The following is a 23470-nucleotide window of genomic DNA, read 5'->3' on the forward strand; positions in this document are numbered from 1 at the left end:
TTACATCTATACAACTAACTGAAAATGACCCGAAAACTTGCAACAACACACTTTCCATGGTTAATCATAAGAGAGGAGGCCACATTGAAAATGGTAAGAGGGGCAGAGACACGGTTGAGAACAAAAACCCTGGGAGGACTGACCACAAATGGGAGGGGCACCACAAACAGAGAAGAGACCAGACCCCACATGAGGCACTGGCAGCACTAGGAACCTGCACTGGTTCCCACAATATCTGGCTTTGAAAACCAGGAGCTTTAAAAATTAGCAGGCTTAGAGGAGCCCGGCTGGCTCAGTCGGTAGAGCATGCAACACTTGATCTCAGGGTTGTCAGTTCAAGCCCCGTGTTTGCTGCAGAGATTTAAAAAATAGAATCTTTTTAAAAATCCCTATCTCAGAAATCACCAAGCTTAAAGCTGAGAGCGCCAGAGGGTGATAGGAAACTTGGGTCCCTGCCCTTAAAGAGCCAGCATAATAAATAACTCTGCCCAAGAAACAGCACAGAAGCAGCAGTTTGAAAAGTGCTTGGGGTGTAAGTGAAGGAGATGTATTGACTAATCTTAGAGCATGTGCTGGAAGGCAGGAGTCTTCAGGAGATTTATCCAGGAATAAAAGTGCTGGTCAACACCATTTCTCTCCCAGATGCTTGTGGGAGCCAGCACCAATACTTTCAATCTACCTTTTAGCAGTGTGTGCCCTGCCCCCATGTGCCCTGCTCACCCACCCCTTCCAACTCACCCACCTCAGGAGGTGTTCCTCCAAAGCAACTCCTTCCCTGCTATTCTATACAGGCAACCCTCGCAGAGACCAGTGCCACTCCAAAGGAACTCCTGCCCTGGAAAGGGGGGAGATAGCCTCACACACCAGCAAACCCAAAGTCCAGCAGCCCAGCCTCTTAGCTGGCTGTGCAGAGAGCAAGACTTCAGCATCAGTGAGCCTGCAACTGAGGTAGAAGGGCTAATTACAGACATCTAATCTGGTGGCTGGCCTTGACCACCAGTGAGAGCCTCTCGGATGCCAGGGAACAGGCCCTGTCCTTTGGGGCACCTGAAGCTGTGGCAGAGAAGGCACCTAATCTGACTGCTGGCCTGGTCCGTCACCAAGTCCATGGCGACCTCTGTCCTCTCAAACCCTGCCCAGTATGCTCATAGCAGGCAAAATGGGTCACTGAAGCTGACTGGGCTCAAGCCAATTGTGTCTCAGCCACAATTGTAGGGGAATAGCAGCCCACACACAGGACACCCTGGAGCACCTGATTCTGGAGACCAGGGAGAACTGCACTACAGTGCACCATAGGACTTCTGCAGAAGGCCACTACTTTCAAGACCAAGACATGTAGCTTACCTACATAATACACAGAAGCAAACATTTCGACAAAATGAGGACACAGAAGAATATGTGCCAAATGAAAGAACAAGACAAAATCACAGTAAAAAAGCTAAATAAAACAGAAGAGCAATATGCCTGATAAAGAATTTTAAAGTCACGGCCATAATACTTGAGAGGATGTTCTCACTGAGAACTTCAACAGACAGAAAGCTTTAAGAACAAGGGGAAGGAGGGGGGGGGGAGAAAGAGGGGAAGATGAGGAAGAGCAGTAGTAGCCACCAGTTAGGGTTGAAGAATTCAGCAGTTGAAAGGAGGAGTACAACAGAGGGAATCGACAGCAACTTAGAGGCTGCAGAGCAGATCAGTGATCTGAAAGACATGGTAATGGAAAGCAACCAAACTGAATAGAGAAAGCATTAAAAATGAGAATAGGTTAAGGGAACTCAACATCATCATCAAGCGTAATAATATTCATTTATAGGGATCCCAGAAGGAAAGAAGGGGGCAGACAGCTTATATGAAGAAATGGCAGCTGAAAACGTCCCTGACCTGGGGAAGAAAACAGACATCCAAGTCCAAGAAGCACTGAGTGCCCCTAAGAAGATGAACCCAAGGGTCACACCAAGATACAAGTATAAATTTTATGAAAGCATTATTTATCCTAGTTCAATTCTAATGGTACATCATGTCAAGTTCATGTTGTGATTAATAAAAACATTTACTTCCTCAAAAAGAACCATATAATCATCTCAATAGATGAAGAAAAAGCATTTGACAAAACCCAACATCAATTCATGATAGTCTCAAGGGGTACCTGGGTGGCACAATCAGTTAAGCGTCTGACTCTTGGTTTTGGCTCAGGTTGTGAGATCAAGCCCCCTGATGGGCTCCACACACAAAGTCTGCTGGAGATTCTCTCTCCCTCTGCACCCCTTGCACTTACTCTGTCTCTCTAAAATAAATAGTTTTTAAAAAGCTCTCAAAAGGGGGGGGGGGGTTAAAGGGACATACCTCAACATAATAAAGGCCGTATATGAAAAACCCACAGCTAACATCACATTCGGTGCTGAAAACTGAAAGCTTTTCCTCTACAATCGGGAACAAGACAAGGATGTCCACTCTCACCACCATTATTCAAAACAGTATTGGAATTCCTAGCTGCATTAATCAGGCAAGAAAAAAAAAAAGGCAACGGAATTGTTAAGTAAAACTGTTACTATTTACAGATAACAAGATACTATACATACAAAGCCCTAAAGTCTCCACCAAAAAAAATTAGATCTGATAAATTCAGTAAAGTAGCAGGATGTGAAATTAATACACGGAGACCTATTGCATTTCTATACACTAGTAAAAAGTAACAGAACGAGAAATTAAGAAAACATTCCCATTTTCAATTCCACCAAAAAGAATAAAATACCTAGGAATAAATTTAACCGAGGAACTGAAAGACTTCTACAGTAAAAACTATAAGACACTGTTGAAAGAAATTGAAGACAACACAAATGGAAAGATATACCGTGCTCATGGATTGGAAGAATTCATATCATTAAAATGTCCATACTACCCAAATCAATCTACAAATTCAGTGCAATGCCTATCAAAATACCAATAGCATTTTTCACAGAACTAAAACAAATAATCCTAAAATTTGTTTGCAACCATAAAAGACCTTCAATAGCTAAAGCAGTCTTGAGAAAAAGAACAAAGCTGGAGATCTCTCAATCCCAGACTTCAAGATATACTACAAAGCTATAGTAATCAAACAATATGGTACTGGCACAAAATTAGACACATAGGTCAATATAACAGAATAGAGAACCCAGAAATAAACCCACACCTATATCATCAATTAATCTGACAAAGGAGCCAAAAATACAGAATAGGGAAAAGACTCTTCCAATAAATGGTGCTGGAAAAACTGGACAGCTACATGCAAAACAATTAAACTAGACCACTTTCTTACACCATACACAAAATAAACTCAAAATGGATTAAAGACCTAAATGTGAAACCTGAAACCATGAAACTCCTAAAGAAAACATAAGCAGTAATCTCCTGGACATTGCCCTTGGCAACATGGATATGTCATGGAGACATGGATATGTACCCTCAGGTAAAGAAAACAAAAGCAAAAATAAACTATTGGGACTACAAAAAAATAAAATGGTTTTGCACAGCAAAAGGAGCCATAAACAAAACAAAGACGGCCTACTAAATAGAAGAAGGTATTTGTAAATGATATATCCAATAAGGGGTTAACATAGAAAATACATAAAGAGCTTATAAAACTCAACACCAAAAAACCCCAATCTGATTTAAAAAAATGGGCAGTGGACCTGAATAGACATTTTTCCAAAGAAGACATACAGATGGTGAATACACACATGAAAACATCACTAATCAACATCACTAATCAAAGAAATGCAAATCAGGGGCGCCTGGGTGGCACAGTCGTTAAGCATCTGCCTTCGGCTCAGGGCGTGATCCCGGCATTATGGGATCGAGCCCCACATCAGGCTCCTCCGCTATGAGCCTGCTTCTTCCTCTCCCACTCCCCCTGCTTGTGTTCCCTCTCTCGCTGGCTCTGTCTCTGTCAAATAAATAAATAAAATCTTTTTAAAAAATGTAAAAAACAAAAGAAATGCAAATCAAAACCACAATGAGATATACCCTCACACCTGTTAGAATGGCTAAAATAAAAAATGCAAGAAACAACAAGTGTTGGCAAGAACGTGGAGAAAAAGGAACACTTGTCCATTGTTGGTGGGAATGTAAATCAGTACAACCACTGTGGAAAACAGTATGGAGACTCCTCAAAAAATTAAAAATAGAAATAATGATATTATCCAATAATTCCACTATTGGGTGGAATTCCCCACCCAGGGAAAATGAAAAGATACATGCACCCCTATGTTTATTGCAGCATTATATACAATAGCTGAGACATTTGGAAGCAACCTAAGTGTCCCTAAGTAGACAAATGGATAAGAAAAATGTGGTATATATACAAAATGGAATATTACACAACCAAAAAAAGGGATGAGATCATGCCACTTGAGACAACATGGAGGACCTAGACTGTATAATGCTAAGTGAAATAAGTCAGAGTAAGACAAATACCATGATTCTACTAATAGAATCTTTAAAAAATGAACAAAAACAGATTCAGAATTAAAGAGAACTGTATACACACACGCACACGCACACACACAATGGAATATTAGTTAAAAACAAAGAGAGAGAGAGAGATCTTGCCATTTGTGACAACATAGATAGACCTAGAGGGCATCAAGCTAAGTGAAGTAAGTCAGGCAGGGAAAGAGAAATACCATATGATTTAACTTATATGTGGAATATAAGAACAAAACAAACAAAAAACAAATCTTAAATACAGAGAACAGGTGGTTGCCCAAGGGGAGGTAGAAGGAAGGTGGGTGAAACAGATAAAAGAGATTAAGAGATAGAAACTTCCAGTTATAAAATAAATAAGTCACAGAGATATGAAGTATAGCATGAGGAATATTGTCGATACTGTAATAACACGGTATGCTAGCACATGGTGACTATACTCATTGTGCACATTAAGTAACGTATACAATTGGCAAATCAATGTTGTACACCTGAATCTAATATAATTTTGTATGTTAATTATACTCAGTAAAAAGAGAAAAGTGAAGCCCAAGTGGTAGAAGGACGGAAATAACAAAGATCAGAGAAGAAATAAAGGAAATGGTGACTAAAAAGACAGTAGATATGATCAATGAAACCAGGAGCTGTTTCTTTGTAAAGATAAACAAAATTGACAAACCTTCAGCTAGACGCATCAAGAAACAAAGAGAAGAGTCAAATTGGAAATGAAAAAGAGACAAAACAATATATACCATAGAAAGACAACGGACCTTTCTTTTTTAAAGATTTTATTTATTTATTTATTTGAGAGAGAGTGAGAACACGCACAAGCGGGAAAGGGTAGAGGGAGAAAGAATCTCAAACAGACTCCACGCTCAGCTTGGAGCCCGATGTGGGGCTTGATCCCGTGACCCTGAGATCATGACCTGAGCCAAAACCAAGAGTTGGTGGGTTAACTAACTGAGCCACCTAGGCACCCCAAACACATAAGATCTTAAGAGATTACTATAAACAATTATACACTAACAAATTAGACAACCTAGAAAAAATGGTTGAATTCCTAGAAACATATGACCTATCAAAACTGGATCATAAAGAATTTAAAAATCTAACAGAACAATACTGAGTAAGGAGATTGAATCAGGAATCAAAAACACCCCAACAGACAAGAGTACGGGATCAGCTGACTTCACTAGTGAATGCTAACAAACACTTAAAGGAGAATGAATTCTGATTTTTTTTAAGATTTTATTTATTTGAGAGAGAAAGAAAGACAGAGCATGAGCACGGGGAGCAGCAGAGGGAGAGGAAGAAGCAGACTCCCCGCTGAGCAGGGAGCCCGATGCAGAGCTCAATCCCAGGAACCCAGGATCATGACCTGAGCCAAAGGCAGATGTTTAACGAACTGAGCCATCCAGGCGTCCCTGAATTCCATTTCTTAAGCCTACAAAAAAACAGAAGAGGGACCACTTCTAAGTTCATTTTATAAGACTGACATTATCTTGATACCAAAACCAAACAAGGGTACCACAGGAAGATTCCAAGGGTGCCTGACTGGCTCAGTTGGAAGAGCATGCAACTCTTGATCTCTGGTCAAGCCCCATGTTGGGTGTAGAGATTACTAAAAAATAAATAAACTTTAAAAAATTCCAAGCCTATATCCCTGATGAATATAGATGCAAAACACTCAGAATATTAGCAAACTGACGATACATTAAAACAATACATGAAAAGGATCATACATCACAATGAAGTGGAATTTATTCTAGGGATTCAAGGATGGCTCAACATTACGAATCTCATACACCACATTAACAAAATGAAGCATGGAAACCATATGAATCACTATATTGTACACCTGAAACTAATACAATGCTGTGTATTAACCAGCTGGAAATAAAGACTTTCTTAAAAATCACACCAAAAAATCCATATGATCATCTTAATAGATGCAAAAAAAATCATCTAAGAAATTACAATTCATGATAATAGCTGTCAACAAAGTACATATAGAGGGAATGTACCTCAACATATTAAAGGCCATTTATGACAAGCCCACAGCTAACATCATACTCTAGGGAAAATCCGAAAGCTTTTCCTGTAAGATCAGGAAAAAGAAGCAATGCCCACTCTCACCACTTTTATTCAACATGGTGTTGGAAGTCCTAGTCTGAACAAGAACAAATAGTGTATCAAAATTGGAACTGAAGAGGTAAAATTGTCACTATTTGCAGACGACATGATATATATATCAAGACTCCACCAAAAAAAAAAAAAACTATTAGAATAAATGAATTCAGTAACGTTGCAGGATATAAAATCAATATACAAAAAAGTCTATTGTGTTTCTATACACTAATAATGAACTATTAGAGAAATTAAGAGGGCACCTGGGGCTTAGTCTTTTAAGCATCCAACTCTTGATCTCAACTCAGGTCTTGATCTCAGGGTCATGAGTTTGGGCCCTCCATGCCCAGCATGGAGCCTACTTTAAGGAGAGAGAGATCAATTAAGAAAATAATCACATGTACAATTGCATCAAAAAGAATAAAATACCTAGAAATAATTTTAACAAAGCAGGTGAAAGACCTGCATGGTGAAAACTATAAGACAGTGATGAAAGACATTGAAGACGACCTAAATAAATGGAAAGATATTCCATGTTCTTGGATTGGAAAAAGTAATATTGTTACAATGTACATAGAGCCCAAAGCAGTCTACAGAGTCAGTGCAATCCCTATCAAAATTTAAATGGAATTTCTCACAGAAATAAAATAAACATTCCTAGAATTTGAATGGAACCACAACAGACCCTGAAGAGCCATAGCAATCCTGAGGCAGAAGGATGAAGCTGGAAGCTGGAGGTATCACACTTCCTGATTGCAAAGTGTTATCAAAATTATGCAAAAGTTACACAAAGTTACCATAATCAGAAAAGTACGTTATAGGCATAAAAACACACATTTCAGTGGAACCTAATAGAGAGCCCAGAAATAAACACACAGATTTTTTAAATTAATTTATGACAACAGAGTTAATATACAATGGGGAAAGGACAGTCTCTTCAATAAATGGTGCTGGGGAAACTGAATCACTTTCTTACACCATACACAAGAATTAGCTCAAAATGGATTAAAGCCTTGAGCTTAAGACCTGATACCATAAAACTCCTAGAAGAAAATATTGCTGGTAAGTTCCTTGACATTGGTCTTAGCAATAATTTTTGGGGGATTGACACCAAAAGCAAAGGCAACAAAAATAAAAATAAGGTGGGACTGTATTTAACACTGTGTGGTCTATTTGAAAGTTGTCAAGAGTAATTCCTGAGTTCTCGTGCCAAAGGAAATATTTTTCTTTTTTTTTTAATCTTTTTTATCTATAGGAGATGATGGATGTTAACTTATTGTGTAATTAATTTTACAATATATGTAAGTCAAATCATTATGCTGTAGCTTATACAGTACTGTATGTCAGTTACAGCTCAATCAAATTGAAGAAAATAAAACATACACCTTTAAGTGTAAAAAATCCAAACTTGCATCAACAGAAGAAAAGGAAAAATAAATTTGGTATGCTTATTTCATGGAACACTACCACAAAGAAAAGTGATAGTTTATACATTTGTGTTAGCTTTCTACTCTTGCCACAAATTAAGTGGCTTAAAACTATTCTCATTTATTACTTTACAATATCTGTAGGTCAGAAGTGTTGGCATGGCTTAGCCAGGTCTCTGTTCAGGATTTTGCAAGGCAGAAACCAGGGTGTAGGCCAGGCTGCATTCTTATCTGGGGGCTCAATTAATAAAGGATATGCTTCCAATTTTCCTCCAGTTGTTGGCAGAATTAATCTGTTGTGGCTGTGGAATTCTTGGCAGCTTTTTAAATCAAAGCCAGCAACAGAAAGAGGAAGGAGAGCTACAGAGAGGCTTTGAATCTCCGATCTCTAGTCCCTCTTTGAAGGAGCTCATTTGGTTAGGTCAGGCCACCTCCAAGACACTCCCTTTTGATGAGCTTACATTCAGCTGATTATGGACTAAATGTGTGCAAAAATCCTTTATATATTTTGCCTACTAATGCAACAAGAGTGATATCTCCTCATTTCTGCCATTCTCTTGATGAGAAGGAGGTTGTATATCCCATCCACATGCAACTGAAGGAGATTAAACAAAGGCACACAAGAGGGTAGGAATCATAAGGACCATCTCAAAATTCTGCATACTACACAAGTACATGCAAGAACATGGATGAATTTCACAAACACGCTGTAAAAGAAACCAGACATAAAAGAATGCATACTATACTGGTTTGTGTGTAAGAAAAAAAAATCAAAACCAGGCAAAATTAGTACTAGTTTTGGGAAAGATGAAATAAGCACAATTTATCTACTCTGGCCCACTGAATGAAGGTATAAAGCTTGGACACAATGCCTGGAGCAGCTATTTGAGGAACCCAAAAAATAAATATTTGCAGATAGACTGATGAAAAACACCAGATTTCAAAGTATCACGAAACAGGCAGCAATTTTTTTTAATTGTTTAAGTCTCTTTTTTTTTAAGATTTTGTTTATTTATTTGTCAGAGGGAGAGAGAGAGAGAGAGAGTAAGCAGTTGCAGGCAGAGGGAGAGGGAGAAGCAGACTCCCCCTCTGAGCAAGGAGCCTGAGGTGGGGCTTGATCCCAGGACCCCAGGATCATGACCTGAGCCGAAGGCAGATGCTTAACCAACTGAGCCACCCAGGTGAACAGGCAGCAAATTTACATTTTTCTCCCTCTGGTATAACCTGGCCTGGACTCAATGCAGTTGAAAATCCAAAAGTAAGTATCAGCAACAGCAGAGATTATTCCAGAAAATGCCCTTTGGTCTTGGCACAAGCAGTAGGTAGGCAGTCTCTCAGTGCTCGATAAGATAAATATGAGTTTTTTGTTTTCCACATTTACTTATACTCCAGGCTTCAGGAGATCTTGTGATAGCAGAGAGACACACCATAGACCTTGAGAACTGGAATATAAAATAGATGACCCTCAAAGTAGACTGTCTTCTAGGTGGAGACAGAAAATTGCACATGTTGTGAAAATTCACATTGAAACCACAACGCACAGAATGCTGATTGAAACTGATGAGACGAACCCAAGTTGGTCAACTGCCCGGTAAAAGAAAAATAACCTGCATTCTTTATAGGATTTAAAGACCCAGAGTGTCCTAGCATAATATATAAAATGTCCAGAATATAATCCCAAAATAGACACTATATGAGAAACAGAGCTTCAGGGGGCTGTGTGACAATACTGCAGTGTAAGTACATGACAGTAAGGTTTTGTTTTTGTTTTAAAGATTTATTACTTGAGAGAGAGAGCAGGGGAGGAGAGTGCAGAGAGGGAGAGAGAGAATCCCAAGCAGATTCCCTGATGAGCACAGAGCCCAAAGTGGGGCTGGATCTCACCACCCTGAGATCATGACCTAAGCCTAAATCAAGAGTCAGACACTTAACTGAGCCACTGAGGTGCCCCTGTGAGAGTAAGTTTTTAAAATTATAACATAAGTGCTTGAGATTGTGAAAATTAGTAATGGGAAACATCACTAAAAAGGAGTCAGGAGGTAGGACACCTGGGTGGCTCAGTTGGTTAAGCATCTGCCTTTGGCTCAGGTCGATTCCAGCATCCTGGGATCAAGTCCTGCATGGGGCTCCTTGCTCAGCAGGGAGTCTGCTTCTCCCTCTGCCTGCCACTCCCCCTACTTGTGCTTGCTCGTACTTGCTCGTGTGTGCTCTCTGACAAATAAATAAATATTTTAAAAAGAAAAAGAAAAGGAGTCAGGAGGCTTCGGCAGGGCGAGTTCTTGCCCTACTGAGATAGAGACCTTAAGAACAAGCCCCTATGTGCCCTGGGCACTTCCTGCTGGCTGTTACCCCTTTTCTTGCACAGCAAAGCACAGACCACGGAGGAAGCCCAGACTGATTCAGACGAGTCCAAGACAGCCACCAAATAGGACCTTTCACAGACTTCTTCCCTCGTTACAATGCTAAAAATCACACCCAGAGATGGAGACTTAATATGCAAGAGAAACATGCCATGTATGAAGAAGCATGTTCTGTCAGCTGCACCTGTGCATCCTGTTGCCCCACCCCTACATCCTTAGACATCCCTCCTTTCCTCAGGCCCTTTAAAACTTTATCTGGCCATTGTTCAGAGAGCCAGTTGGACACACCAGACATTGCCCCAGTAAAGCCATGCCTGTGTTTGTACACTTTGGGTCCAGCCTTGTTTCTACCATTGCTGAGTCCAAGGACCTGCGTCCAGTAACACTGCGGTCAATTACAGACCCAACAGGAAGAGACAGACTTGACCTTGCACATGGATACTATTCTATTACTCCCGCAGAAGGAAGAAACACTTTCCTCACCTCCCCCCCAAGAAAAACAGCTCCCCAGTGAAAAGCCGCCACACTTCAAACTCCCAGTTTACTACAGGGGATTTTATTAGTTCATAATAAACTTCCCAACTTCACTATTTTCTCCTTAAAAAAATGTGCCTCTCCTTTGTTCCCCAGACTTGCCTACAGTTTTGCTGCAGATTGTTTGTCCTGGATTGTAGTTCTCTCTTATTCCCAAATAAACTCATCTTTGGGGGGTAAAAGAACAGGCAGTGTCTATTTTTAAGGTTAACAACATTAAGCTTTCAATTGCTGAGGCATCTAATTCAAAGACATTCATCTTGGGGCGCCTGGGTGGCTCAGCTCTTTAAGCATCGGACTCTTGATTTTGGCTCAAGTCATGATCCCCAGGGTTGTGAAATCGAGGCTCTGCACTGGGCATGGAGCCTGCTTAAGATTCCCTCTCTCTCCTGATCTCTCTGTCCCTCCCCCCACCCCCAGGCTCTCTTGCACTCTCTCTCAAAAAAAAAAAAAAAGACATCCATCTTGAATAAACATATTGCCAGCTGCACAACTAAAGAGCCAGGCTATCCCACCTATGAAGTTCCCCTTTCAGAAAGCCCTGGGTGATCTAGATAACTGACACAAGTAATTCTTGTTATGTTTTAAATTCACCAATAAAGAGTGAATGCAGGGGGAAAAGCGAATCCATGAAACCCTAGACACCCCACGCTTGACACCAATAAAGACAGAGTCCCAGGTGTGTGCATGCATGCCCGTCCTCTCCCTCCCCCTCTCCTCCTGCCCCCACCTTGGTATGTGGCCCTGGGCATGCCTTATACCATCCAGGACCTTGTTTTCTGTTTTTTCTTTTTTGAAAGTTCTCTGATGGTTGTTGCTGAAGTACACCTTGCAATCGTAACAACCACAAGGGCCGGTCCAGCTACAGCACTGACTTCATGGGGGAATGTTGCAGGGCGCCCAACAAGTGGTACAGGCCCAGGTGGGTGCCCCTAGGCATTTCTAGCTGAGAGATCATTATCAACGCACTGAGACTGACACAGAACAATGCACCATCTCAAGTGAGGGCACTAGTATAAATAAGCCAGAGCTAATGATATTTTAAAAGAACACCTATTTGTATGCAAACATTCTAAATAAAATACTAGCAAAACTAATCTATCTGTGACATGAAAGAATAACGCTGTATAACCGGGTTTATTCCAGGATTGCAAGAGTGGCTTATATTCAGAAATTGTCTTAACACAATTGATTAGTACAGTAGAAAGAAAACCGAATTATTGCAAGGGAAGCTGAAAAAGCATTTGATAAAACTCAGCACTCCTTTCTCGTTTTATTTATTTTTTTAAAAGATTTTATTTTTATTTATTCGACAGGACAGAGACAGCCAGCGAGAGAGGGAACACAAGCAGGGGGAGTGGGAGAGGAAGAAGCAGGCTCATAGCAGAGGAGCCTGACGTGGGGCTCGATCCCATAACGCCGGAATCACACCCTGAGCCGAAGGCAGACGCTCATCCACTGTGCCACCCAGGCGCCCCTCCTTTCTCATTTTAAAAAGTAAATGAGAACATGCCAATTCCCGGGTTGTTCCGTAAAAACCTGGGAGTGGTCACTCTGTCCCAACAAGGAATGAAAAACCGAGCAACCTGAAAAATCAGTAATTCTTGAGCCCGCGGAGACACGGACATTTCAGGGCAAATAGCACCTGGAGAGAACGACAGAGAATCACAACACTCTAGATAGAACCCAGGGCCCACGACCTCTGTGGCAACAAACACCAAGATCGAGAAAACCGAACTACAATTGACAAGTTGATGGAGGGCAGCATAAAACTTCCAGGGGGGGCCCAGTCACTGGGAGCCCCCACACATTTGTGGCTTTTACCTGTAGGAGCTCAAACAGGTTCTCACTGTGAAAACTGGAGAAAAAGTCCCTCGAACTTCTGGAAAGGTGAAGGTAAAAGGAACCATGCTGAAAAACGCCGGAGCATTCTCACCTTCTTCACAAGGTCGGCCCTAAGGAGAGACTGCTTAACCAGAGCCTGACCTGCTGCGGATTTATGGGAGCCTAACTCACCTAAAGGAAGGGAGACACACAACTCCACCCCAGATAGCCTCAACATGGGAACAGGAGGAGGAAAACACCTCCAGCCGACTCCGGCAATCCTGTCCCACCAAAGAGCGAGAAAAACCGAGAAGCAGTGAGAAATTCACAATTCAGAGGTAAAGGGTCACTGAAAGAATGAGATCTGCTCGTAGGGCATATACAGTGCTTCCCTTACCATCATCACATAGCTTTAGACTTACTTATTTACAGCAGTTTTATTTGCCTCGTTAATTATAACGTAATTATATAAAACACACTAAAAGGGAAAACTACATTTTGAAGAGATGGTACAAACATCAAAACTAGGTTCAGAGATGGCAGGAATGTTGGAATGATCAAACTGGAATAGAAATATCGTGACTAAGGCGCTAAGGTCTCTAATGGGTGGACTAGACAGCATGTGGAAACAGATGGCAGTATTTACAAAACCCACGAATAATAAACTATAAGAAAATATTATGAATTTTTACTCTAAATTTGAAATAGAAAAATGCCTGTAAAAACACAACTTGCCCAAACTGACTTAAGGTGAAACTGGACACCTCAGCCGTCCTAAAAATCTAAGAACTATTTGATACTTGCTTTAAAATCATTCCAAAAAAGGAAAACAAAATGCAGTAACTAGTGACAACTAATCCCGATGCAGATAATGTAACCAGTGAATTTTTCCTCATATAAAAAACCATTCTTATCATAGGAAATACTTTTAAAGTTTATCAAAAGGGGGAGGGGCACCTGGCTGGCTCAGTCAGAAGAGCATGTGACTCTTGATCTCGGGGTCATAGTTTGAGCCCCACGTTGGGTACAGAGACTACTTAAACATTTTTTTAAGAGGGGAAATACTCCTATCTTCACATGAGAAAACAGGTGAAAATAGAGTAAGAAAAGAACATTACAGGCTAATATTAATCAAACATACTTAAAAAATATATCTAAAATACCAGTATATAAAATACATTCAAATAATTTAAAAAGGTAATTCTTTAGGTCCAAGTTGTGTTTTCCTAGAATTACAAGGTTGCTATAACTTTGGAAATTCAATTAATTCACATTTATTTTTTAAAAGAGTCCTTTTATTCATTCAGTCATTCAAATATTCAGTTTTAAGGACCTGAATTAGATAATGGAACAAATTTCACCATTTCAAAGCAATCAGAGGAAAGCACATAACAAACTCAGTGGTCATTCATGAGAAAGCCTCCCTAAACTATGAAAGGTAGAAAAAAAAAAAAACCTTATCAAATTTACAACACCAATAAAGCAAATGGTAAAGATGGAATGTGTAGCCCATTGATATTAACAAGAGGTATACTTATTTTATTGCTGTTAGTCACTATTTTACTGGTGATTTTATTTAGTCAGTAAAGCAATAAAAAGATACAAATGTTCTAAGGATTGAAATGGAAAAATAAAACTGTCATTATTTTAAATGATATGATTGCCTATGTGGGAAACCCAGAAGAAAACATAAACACAAGAATTGTAAATAAAATTTAGCAAAGCTATACACAACTAATGAATCATCGAGCCTTACATCGGAAACCGGGGATGTACTGTATGGTGACTAACATAATATAATAAAAAATCATTAAAAAAAAAAAAAAAGAAACAACCAACAACAACAAAAAAAAATTAGCAAAGCTGCTAATTTCGATATATAAGGACCACCTGCATTTTGTATACTGACAATCAGGAAATTTAAATTAAAATGTATGAGATACATGTGTAATAAAATTGTGGTAAGAAAATTTTAAGTGCTTTAAGAGTGAATCTAATATCATGCAGAGCTTTTGTGGGATGAAAATTATAAAAAATTGGACCTCTTTGAAGAAGACTTAAACAGGGAGGATCACCTTGGTCTTGGATTGGAAAGTGCAATACAAAAAAATGCAAAAAGTGCAATTCTAAAAGTGATTTAGTTTCAGCAAATGTCTAATCAAAAGTAGACCAAGTATTTTTGGAGAACCAAAAATTAAAAAAAAAAAAAGATACAAAAATATAAATGGGGGGCGCCTGGGTGGTTCAGTCGTTAAGTGTCTGCCTTCTGCTCAGGGCGTGATCCCAGGATCCTGGAATCAAGCCCCACATCAGGCTCCTCTGCTATGAGCCTGCTTCTTCCTCTCCCACTCCCCCTGCTTGCGTTCCCTCTCTCACTGGCTGTCTCTCTGTCAAATAAAATCTTAAAAAATATATATATTTTTATATATGTAATATATATGTGTTATATGTGTTTTATATATGTATGTGTGTGTGTGTGTGTGTAAATGGATCTCCCACAACGTACTGAGTATAAAAAGAAAAATAGGAACTGCACAATTCAAGGACCAGTTCATTGCTCTCCCAATTAAACTGGCTGTCTGGGATCCATCAGGGACATAAAAGTTTCAATGAACGCCTTTTCCAAGAGCCTAGAATTAGGTATTTTGAGAAATGAAACGTGTGCCTTGGTTACTATTAGTGATGTCAATAACTTCAAAGGGACTAAGGAGTATCCTGACAAGACCTTGCATTATGGTCTCTGTATATATCAGAGATATATAACTTGGGTATCTGTGAGGCAAGAGATTCTCAGAGTTGTTGGCCCTGAAGGGGATAATTTTTAGGTGATGGCCCAGTGGTTCATAATAAACACGAATGGGGCAATTCATTGGCCAGGGCATCCAGAGCCAAAATGACTCTTGCCTGAAATTTGGCCAAGTGTAGTGTTTCCTGGGGTCCTATTTTTTATTAGCAACATTCTGGTTAAGAGATGGAAAGCCGGGGCGCCTGGGTGGCACAGTCATTAAGCGTCTGCCTTGGGCTCAGGACGTGATCCCGGCGTTCTGGGATCGAGCCCCACATCAGGCTCCTCTGCTAGGAGCCTGCTTCTTCCTGTCCTACTCCCCCTGCTTATGTTCCCTCTCTCGCTGGCTCTATCTCTGTCAAATAAATAAATAAAATCTTAAAAAAAAAAAAAAGATGGAAAGCAGTAACATTGCACTGTGCTCCATCACATTGGGTGGTTGGCAGAGCAGTTCATATAGTCCATGAACCCCCATTGCTGTTTACTCAGTTAATCCCAAGGGGTTCCCCAGGTAGCCAAGGGATAGATGGATGGATGGATTTATTTATCTATATATGTACTTATTTTCAGCCTTAAGAAAAGGCAAAATTGGGGGCACCTGAGTGGTTCAGTTGGTTAAGAATCCAACTCTTGCTTTGGGCTCAGGTCATGATCTTGGGGTCATGAGATTGAGCCCCGCATCTGCTCCACACTGGGCATAAAAGCTGCTTAAGATTCTCTCTCCCTTTCCCACTGCTCCTCCCCCTGTTCGGGAGCACACTTGGACTCTCTCTGTCTCTCAGAAAAAAGGCAAAACTGGGTTATTTAGCTTTGAAGCAGTGGAGACGATCACCTCTTTAGTAATGGGGTTTATATAATAAGTTTTAATCCTTGGTGACCCTGTTTTAACTTACATTGGGCCATATTAATTATTTTAATGAGGGATTCATAGGGTCCTATTTTATCAAGAAAACTTGTAAGTGCCAATTACTTAACATCATTTATTATTTATTGTTGTCATACCCAACATGATATATTTTAGGGCAATAGGTACTAGGACTATGGGAACTTTTTTTTTTTTTTTTTACAGATTTTACTTATTTGACAGAGCGAGCGAGCACAAGCAGGGGGAGCAGCAGAGGGAGGGAGAGAAGCAGGCTCCCCACCGAGCATGGAGCCCAACGCGGGGCTCAATCCTCGGACCCTGGGATCATGACCTGAGTTGAAGGCAGACGCTTAACTGACTGAGCCACCCAGGTGCCCCAGGACTATGGGAAATTTAGGTAAGGCTACAGTTTAAGGCACACATTTTTATCCTCTATTTTATTTTTAATTACTTTTTTTTTTTCAAAGTAGGCTCCATGCCGAGCATGGAGCCCAATGCAGGGCTTGAACTCACGACCCTCAGATCAAGTGTCATATGCTCAACCAACTAAGCCACCCAGGCACCCCTATTTTTAATTACTTTTTAAAGATTATAAAGAATATCATGTTTAAATTTGGTGTGATCTCCAGGTATAACTATATTTGAGACACAGTATTGATTAAGCCTACGAAGCTTTTTCAATTAGTGCATTTTAGCAAACGTTAACGCAGAAGTTACGTTGAAGACACAAACGCACAAAAGCCAATCACTGTCCCTTTTTTTTCTTCCATAATTTTTGAGCATATAAATGTTATCACATAGCTTTATACATATGATTATTACAAGTTTAGTTATGTAAGTTTTGGGGATATGAAATTTTAACATACAAATTTTGGAATTCTAGTTTGGATCTAATTATGGGTCTTTGTTATATAATTTATTTCAGTTCTATATTAAAATATTATGTATACATTTTTTTTAAATTTAGCTACCTTTCATTTTCTCTCCCTGCATCTAGGGATTTCTTGTTTTTAAATCAGTAAGTAATGTAAGAGCAGCGCTATGGTTTCTATAACTGACATTTGCTGGGTACATAAAATTTAAAGTTCTCTTTTTGGGGAGGGAGTGCTTCCCAAAAAAGCCACAGCCCTTATTTTATTTTATTATTTTTTTTTTAGTCTCCTGTCTGACCTCGATTATGTTTCCCTTAAAAAAAAAAATTATTTACCTGATAAGCTCCTGGTGGTCCCAAGTGGCCCCTCCTGTGAGCATCACCTTCTCTTTCTAGGGGATCCCTATCAACGTTAGAGGGGCTGAGGTTTAAATCCAAGAGAAAAACAGTGGCAGCATCCTGTTTTTGTGATAATTTGATTTTCAGGAGGATGCTTTTAGCAGGCTGATAGGCACCAGCACTCACGAGTGCCCAAGTGTCACCCAAGACTGACAACCTCATAGGAGCTGAGAAACCTCCTCAAAGGTGTTAGGGAAGCAAAAACAAAATGTTCCTTCCTTCTTTCCCTTTTCATTAGACATGGGGCCACCAGTCTCCATGGATGGGATCTTCTTTATCCCACTAGGTCAGAGAACAAAGCAGCAAAGCAAGCATCAACAAAGGGATTTGCCTTTAAAGCAGCATTTAAATTTCTGGAAGCCAGGATTACCCATAGGATGGACCCCCTAACTGATGACTGAAAGGGGCCTGTCCAAATTTCAAATCAAATGGATGAGTTTTTCCCAAGGGTCACAATTTCCAAGGAACATTCAATGACAGTTTTTAATGTCATTGGAACTGGCCTGTCAGTGGAACACATACTCACCCCAGACTCATTTGTCCATCAAAGTAGATTTCTCACAAAGAAGGAACAGCACCTGGGACTAAAAGCTTGGCTCCTGAGCCGTCCATGGTGGCTCTTGGTGGTGCTCTACGGTGTTGGCAGGCCAGTGGACCAGTCTTAGCACCCTCACAGCAGTCTTGAGGATAACCATTCTGTGCTTCCCACTTTCCAGGAAGCTTCCACTGTGCCTGTTTTAGTAAATGCCAGTTATCCCTGGATGCGTCCATGACTTCCCATCCAGTAGAACACTTCCTTAATAAAATGTTGACTGGGGACCTCTCATACACCCAATCATAGTAACTATACAAAGCTAGAATCTGGGCTCCATCTCTTACCACAGTTTAGATTGGAAAAGCCCAGAAGAACGTGCAGACACTGCACAAGGCAACACTGGTCAAAGTGCAGGTGCACCAGGAGCCGGCAGTACTCTCAGGCAGGGCTTGCTGTGTGGTACAGACAGTGAGCAAGCCCAGAGCTGTCCAGAGGCATGCCCCCCACCCCCAAAGAGAGTCACCCTGTGCCAACTGATTTGTGCTGGGGTCCTAAATTAGAAAGGTGACTGGATAACACAGACAGGTTAATGCCATTGGAGGTTGATTACCTACAGTTCCAAGAGAACGGGGCACACCAGGTAATGCAGGATCGACAGGGAAGCACCAGGTCAGTCAGGAGGCAGAAAACAGGAGTGAGGGGAAAGCATAGGTCAGAGCTGTGTTGGGGTTTTTTCAGGAAAGGCAAGGCAGAACTGGGAATAGCTAAATATTGTGGAGCTTGAATAATTCCCGTGGGCTCTGGATCACAGCAGTTGTCCATTACCTAGCCCTAGGTTGATTTAGGGCAGGAGAAATACTGGATTATTGTGTGAGAGTTAAGATAAAGGAGGTGGTTGGAATAGGGCTCTGGAGTGGTTGGTTTGCATATGAAAGGTGAGCTTCCAAAGAAGTTATTTACTATCTTTAAGAATTAGCTAGTCCAGGGGCACCTGGGTGGCTCAGTGGAGTAAGTGGCTGCCTTCAGCTCAGGTCATGATGCCAGGGTCCTGGGATCAAGCCCACATTGGGCTCCCTGGGGGAGCCTGCTTCTCCCTCTCCCTGCCGCTCCCCCTCTTGTGTGCTGTCAAATAAATAAATAAAATCCTAAAAAAAAAAAATTAGCTAGTCCTTTGGAGGCAGCCATCGGCTGAAAGGCAAGCCAAGAGGGGCACTTACAAGTACATCTAGGAGCTATGGAGGAGGAAGCAGTCCAACCTAATGCACTTTCTTCTCAGGGGGCACTGCTGGCAGTACCGCCAGTCTCTGCACCTCACAGGGCCCTCCGCCCAACCCAGCCTGATAAAGTGAGCAAACTAGGGTACAAGGCCAAGCAAGTTTATAACATATATTGGATTCGTGTGTGATGTAGTGACCACAAATACCCAGTTCCTAAAGGGGCAACCTATGGCGAGCCTGTCCGTCATGGTGTTAGCCAGCAAACTTTGCCCAATACCTTCAGTCTGTTGCAGAGAAGCAAGCTGGACACCACTGGGGCTCTGAGAGTCTTGAATTTTACTGGGTTGGTGAAGATTCCACATACAAATTCTTTGAGGTTATCCTCATTGATCCATTCCATAAAGCGATCAGAAGAAATCTGACACCCAGTGGATCACTAAACCGGTCCACAAGCACAGGGAGGTGGGAGAGCTGACATCGGCAGGCTGCAAGAACCGTGGTCTTGGAAAGAGTCACAAGTTCCGCCACATTATTAGTGGTTCTCACCAGGCAGCACGGAGAGGACACAATATTCTCCAGCTCCACTGTTACCGCTAATGTAAGTAATGTCTGTAAAATCCTTACCTATTAAACAATTTAGGTTTAAAAAAAAAAAAAAAGCTAGTCCTGGGAGGGGCAGTCTCTCCAGGCAGCAAGACCCTAAGATGTTAAAGCTATATAATACATAAAAAATTAAAAGCATGATTAATACAATGGTTAAGCCAACATCCACACACAATGGTTTCCTCTTGGACGGAAGGTGATTCGAGATGGAAGAGATTCACATGGGCAAGGTAAACTTCCATTTCTTTATCTGGAAGGTGGATACCTATGGACACACTATTTTGTAGTTTCTTAGCAGCACTTATGCATTTTCACACTATTTTCTGTATGTATGCTAAAATTATAAAATTTAAGAATGGGAGGAATAAAGGGACACCTGGGTGGCTCAGTCAGTTAAGCATCAGACTTCTGCTCAGATCATGATCTCAGGTCCTGGGACCAAGCCCTGTGTTGGGCTCTGCACTCAGCAAGGAGTCTGCTTGTCCCTCTCCCTCTCCCCCACTCAAGCTCTGTCTCTCTCAAATACATTTTTAAGAATGGGAAAAAAAAATCACAGAACAGCATTAAAATAATGTAACAGAGGTGGGGTGCCTGGCTGGCTCAGTCAGGAGAGCATGCAACTCTTGATCTTAGGGTCTTGAGTTTGAGCCCCACGTTGGGGAGTAGAGTTTACTTTTTTAAAAAAAAGGAGGAGGAGGGCGCCTCGGTGGCTCAGCCAGTTAAACATCTGCGTTCAGCTCAGGTCATGATCTCAGGGTCCTGGGATGGAGCCCTGTGTTGGGCTCTCTGCTCAGTGGGGAGTCTGCTTCTCCCTCTCCCTCTGTGCTCGCTCTCAAATAAATAAATAAAAGCTTTAAAAAAAAAAAAAAGAAAAGGAAAAGGAGGTGGTAAAGCAGAAGAGTCAGAGAGACAGTAGTGTGAGATGGACTGACATTGCTGGCCTTCGAGAAGGAAAAAAGATCCAGGAGAAAGGGAAAGCAGAAGGGCATCCTAGAAGCTGGAAAAAGGAAGCGGATTCATCCCTAGAGCCTCCCAGGGAGTCCTACAGTCCTAGTAACATCTTGATTTTAGTTCACTGAAACTCTTTTCAGAGTTCTGAACTCCAAAACTGTAAGGTAGTAAAATGTTAGCTGTCTTACGACCCTGTCCGGTGGTTTGTTACAGCAGCAAGAGTAAACTAGTAACAACGTGAAGCTGGAATCTTCAGGTACAGATTGTGAGGGCAAAGAGAAGCAGCTGTCTTTATTTAGGATAGAACAGCTAGGGTAGACTAGGATGGACAATTCCTCAGAAATCTATTCCAAGACCTTGGCACACCCTGTTCTATAAAGCCAACTTTTGAAAAAGGTCCCCAGTGACTTTTACGGTTAAATCCCATCCTCATTCAACTCACCCAAATCAGCATTTGGTATAGTTGATCGGTCACTGCTCCTGGCCTTGGATTCATGGACACCAGTGTAATTCTATTCCTATTTCATGGGCCACTATTCTCCGTTCGTTCGTTATTTCCTCTCATGACTCCAACTGCCAAAGTTGAGTCCCAGGGCTTGCCGATCCTCAGGCGAAATTATCTAATTGAGTGGTTTTAAGTGCCACCTATACACTGATGATTCTGAAATAGAAGTGCTCAGCCTAATAAGCTTGTTCTTGTGTCCCAGAAAGTCTACACAGAAGCCGTGTGGTGCACTATGAGCGGAAAGCATCTGTTTTTCAGCCATAACCTATTTGCCTGTAGTTTTTGTCCTCATAGCACACGATGTGTAAGAGCAATCCTTGAAGAGAAAAAGCCGTTGGAGACTGTCCCTTTTGACAGCTTTCCCAGAATCCACACTGACGACTTCTGCCTACTTCTTGTTAGCCAGGACTGTGAAATATGGCCTTCCCACGAACCCAAGGAGACCTGAGAAGTAGGAACGATTTTTTTTTTTAATTATGTGCCTGGAGATAATCTGGATTCTATGTGTAAAGGACAAGGCATATTGAGATGACTAAATACTACTTGCCCTACAGAGCCAGAATTTTCCTATCATCAGATATCAAGAGCCCCATTTTATAACCCACTTGCAAATACACTAGAAAGCAGTACCTAAAAACATAATAAAATGCTCTTACACTGCAAGGCACCTGGGTGGCTCAGTCAGTCCAGTGTCCAACTCTTGGTTTCAGCTCAGGTCATGATCTCATGGGTCGTGAGATCAAGCGCTGCACTGGAGTCTGCTTGAAAGATTCTCTCCCTCCATCCCTCCCCCAGCTCACACACACACACTCTCTCAAAATAAGTTTGTTTTTTTTTTAAATGCTCTTACAGGGGCACCTGGGTGGCTCAGTTGGTTAAGTGTCTGCCTTCAGCTCAGGTCATGATCCCAGGGTCCTGGGATCGAACCCCACATCGGGCTCCCTGCTCCACGGGGAGCCTGCTTCTCCCTCTCCCTCTCCCTGCTGCTTCCCCTGCCTGTGCCCTGTCAAATAATTAAAATCTTTTTTAAAATGCTCTTACATTGCCAAATAAAGTTCCAAATATCTCATATAATTCAATGAAGACATATATATGGGGAAGTCTTTAGATCTGAACCATAATGAAAACACCATTACATGAAATGAGTATAATACTGCAGAAATTTTACTTAGAGTATCTTTAAAAGCAACTCAAACTTTGTAATACAAAACCACCACAGCAAACCACAGTGCCAGGTGCTTTCCTCGAGAACAAGACACACAGGAAGGCGACTGCATTTATGTCATTTATTTCCTACGACCTCCAGCAAGAGTTCTCTTGCGTACTGTCGGTGAAGAGCAGTACCTGAAAGCTTCCCCCAGTTCCTCTCATTCACACTTCATTCCTCCAGTGAGTATTTTGTGAGTCCCTTAAGGGATGTGTATTTACCAAAAATCATCCCCATGTTTTTATATTCATTCAGCTTCTTTCCAGCATGAAGCAGATGAAGCTGTAGGGTAAGACGGGTAAGATGGATACACCATTTCCCATGTTCCTACAACCACTGTCTCTCCAGTGTGGATTATTTTTACTAAAGGTCAAAAGCCAAAAAATAAACACACACACGCACACACACACACGCGAAGTCATTCTCATGATTTCTAACATTCATAGCATTTTCTCCCTTTGTGAGATTACCAAAGAATGTTAACACACAGGGCCAAGTTTTCCCACAGACTTTACCATCATAGGGTTTCTCTTCACTGTGTTGTGACTTACTCATTAACACCTAAAAATTTTCAACATTTCTCATATTCCTGAGTCTCCTTGCATACGAAGCAATCAAGAATTTCTAAAAGCTTTCCTGAAGCTTTCCCATGTTTCTTACATGCCTAGAAATCTCTCCACTGTTTTTTTAAAATGTTGAGTTCTTAAAAGATACAAAAAAAAAAAAAAAAAAACAACTGTAGGTCTTCCTGGGTCCTTTACATTTGTAGGGTTTTATACCAATACGAGGTCTCATGTGG

At 41.1% G+C, this 23470-nt stretch overlaps 1 pseudogene; it reads left to right on the forward strand.

Moving 5' to 3' along the window:
• The first annotated feature begins 1584 nt into the window (after nt 1-1584).
• Nucleotides 1585-23363, forward strand: LOC113243037 (60S ribosomal protein L15-like; annotated as a pseudogene).
• Nucleotides 23364-23470: the final 107 nt, after the last annotated feature.

The sequence above is a fragment of the Ursus arctos genome, unplaced genomic scaffold, assembly GCF_023065955.2.
Source record: "Ursus arctos isolate Adak ecotype North America unplaced genomic scaffold, UrsArc2.0 scaffold_14, whole genome shotgun sequence".
NCBI classification, from domain to species: Eukaryota; Metazoa; Chordata; class Mammalia; order Carnivora; family Ursidae; genus Ursus; species Ursus arctos.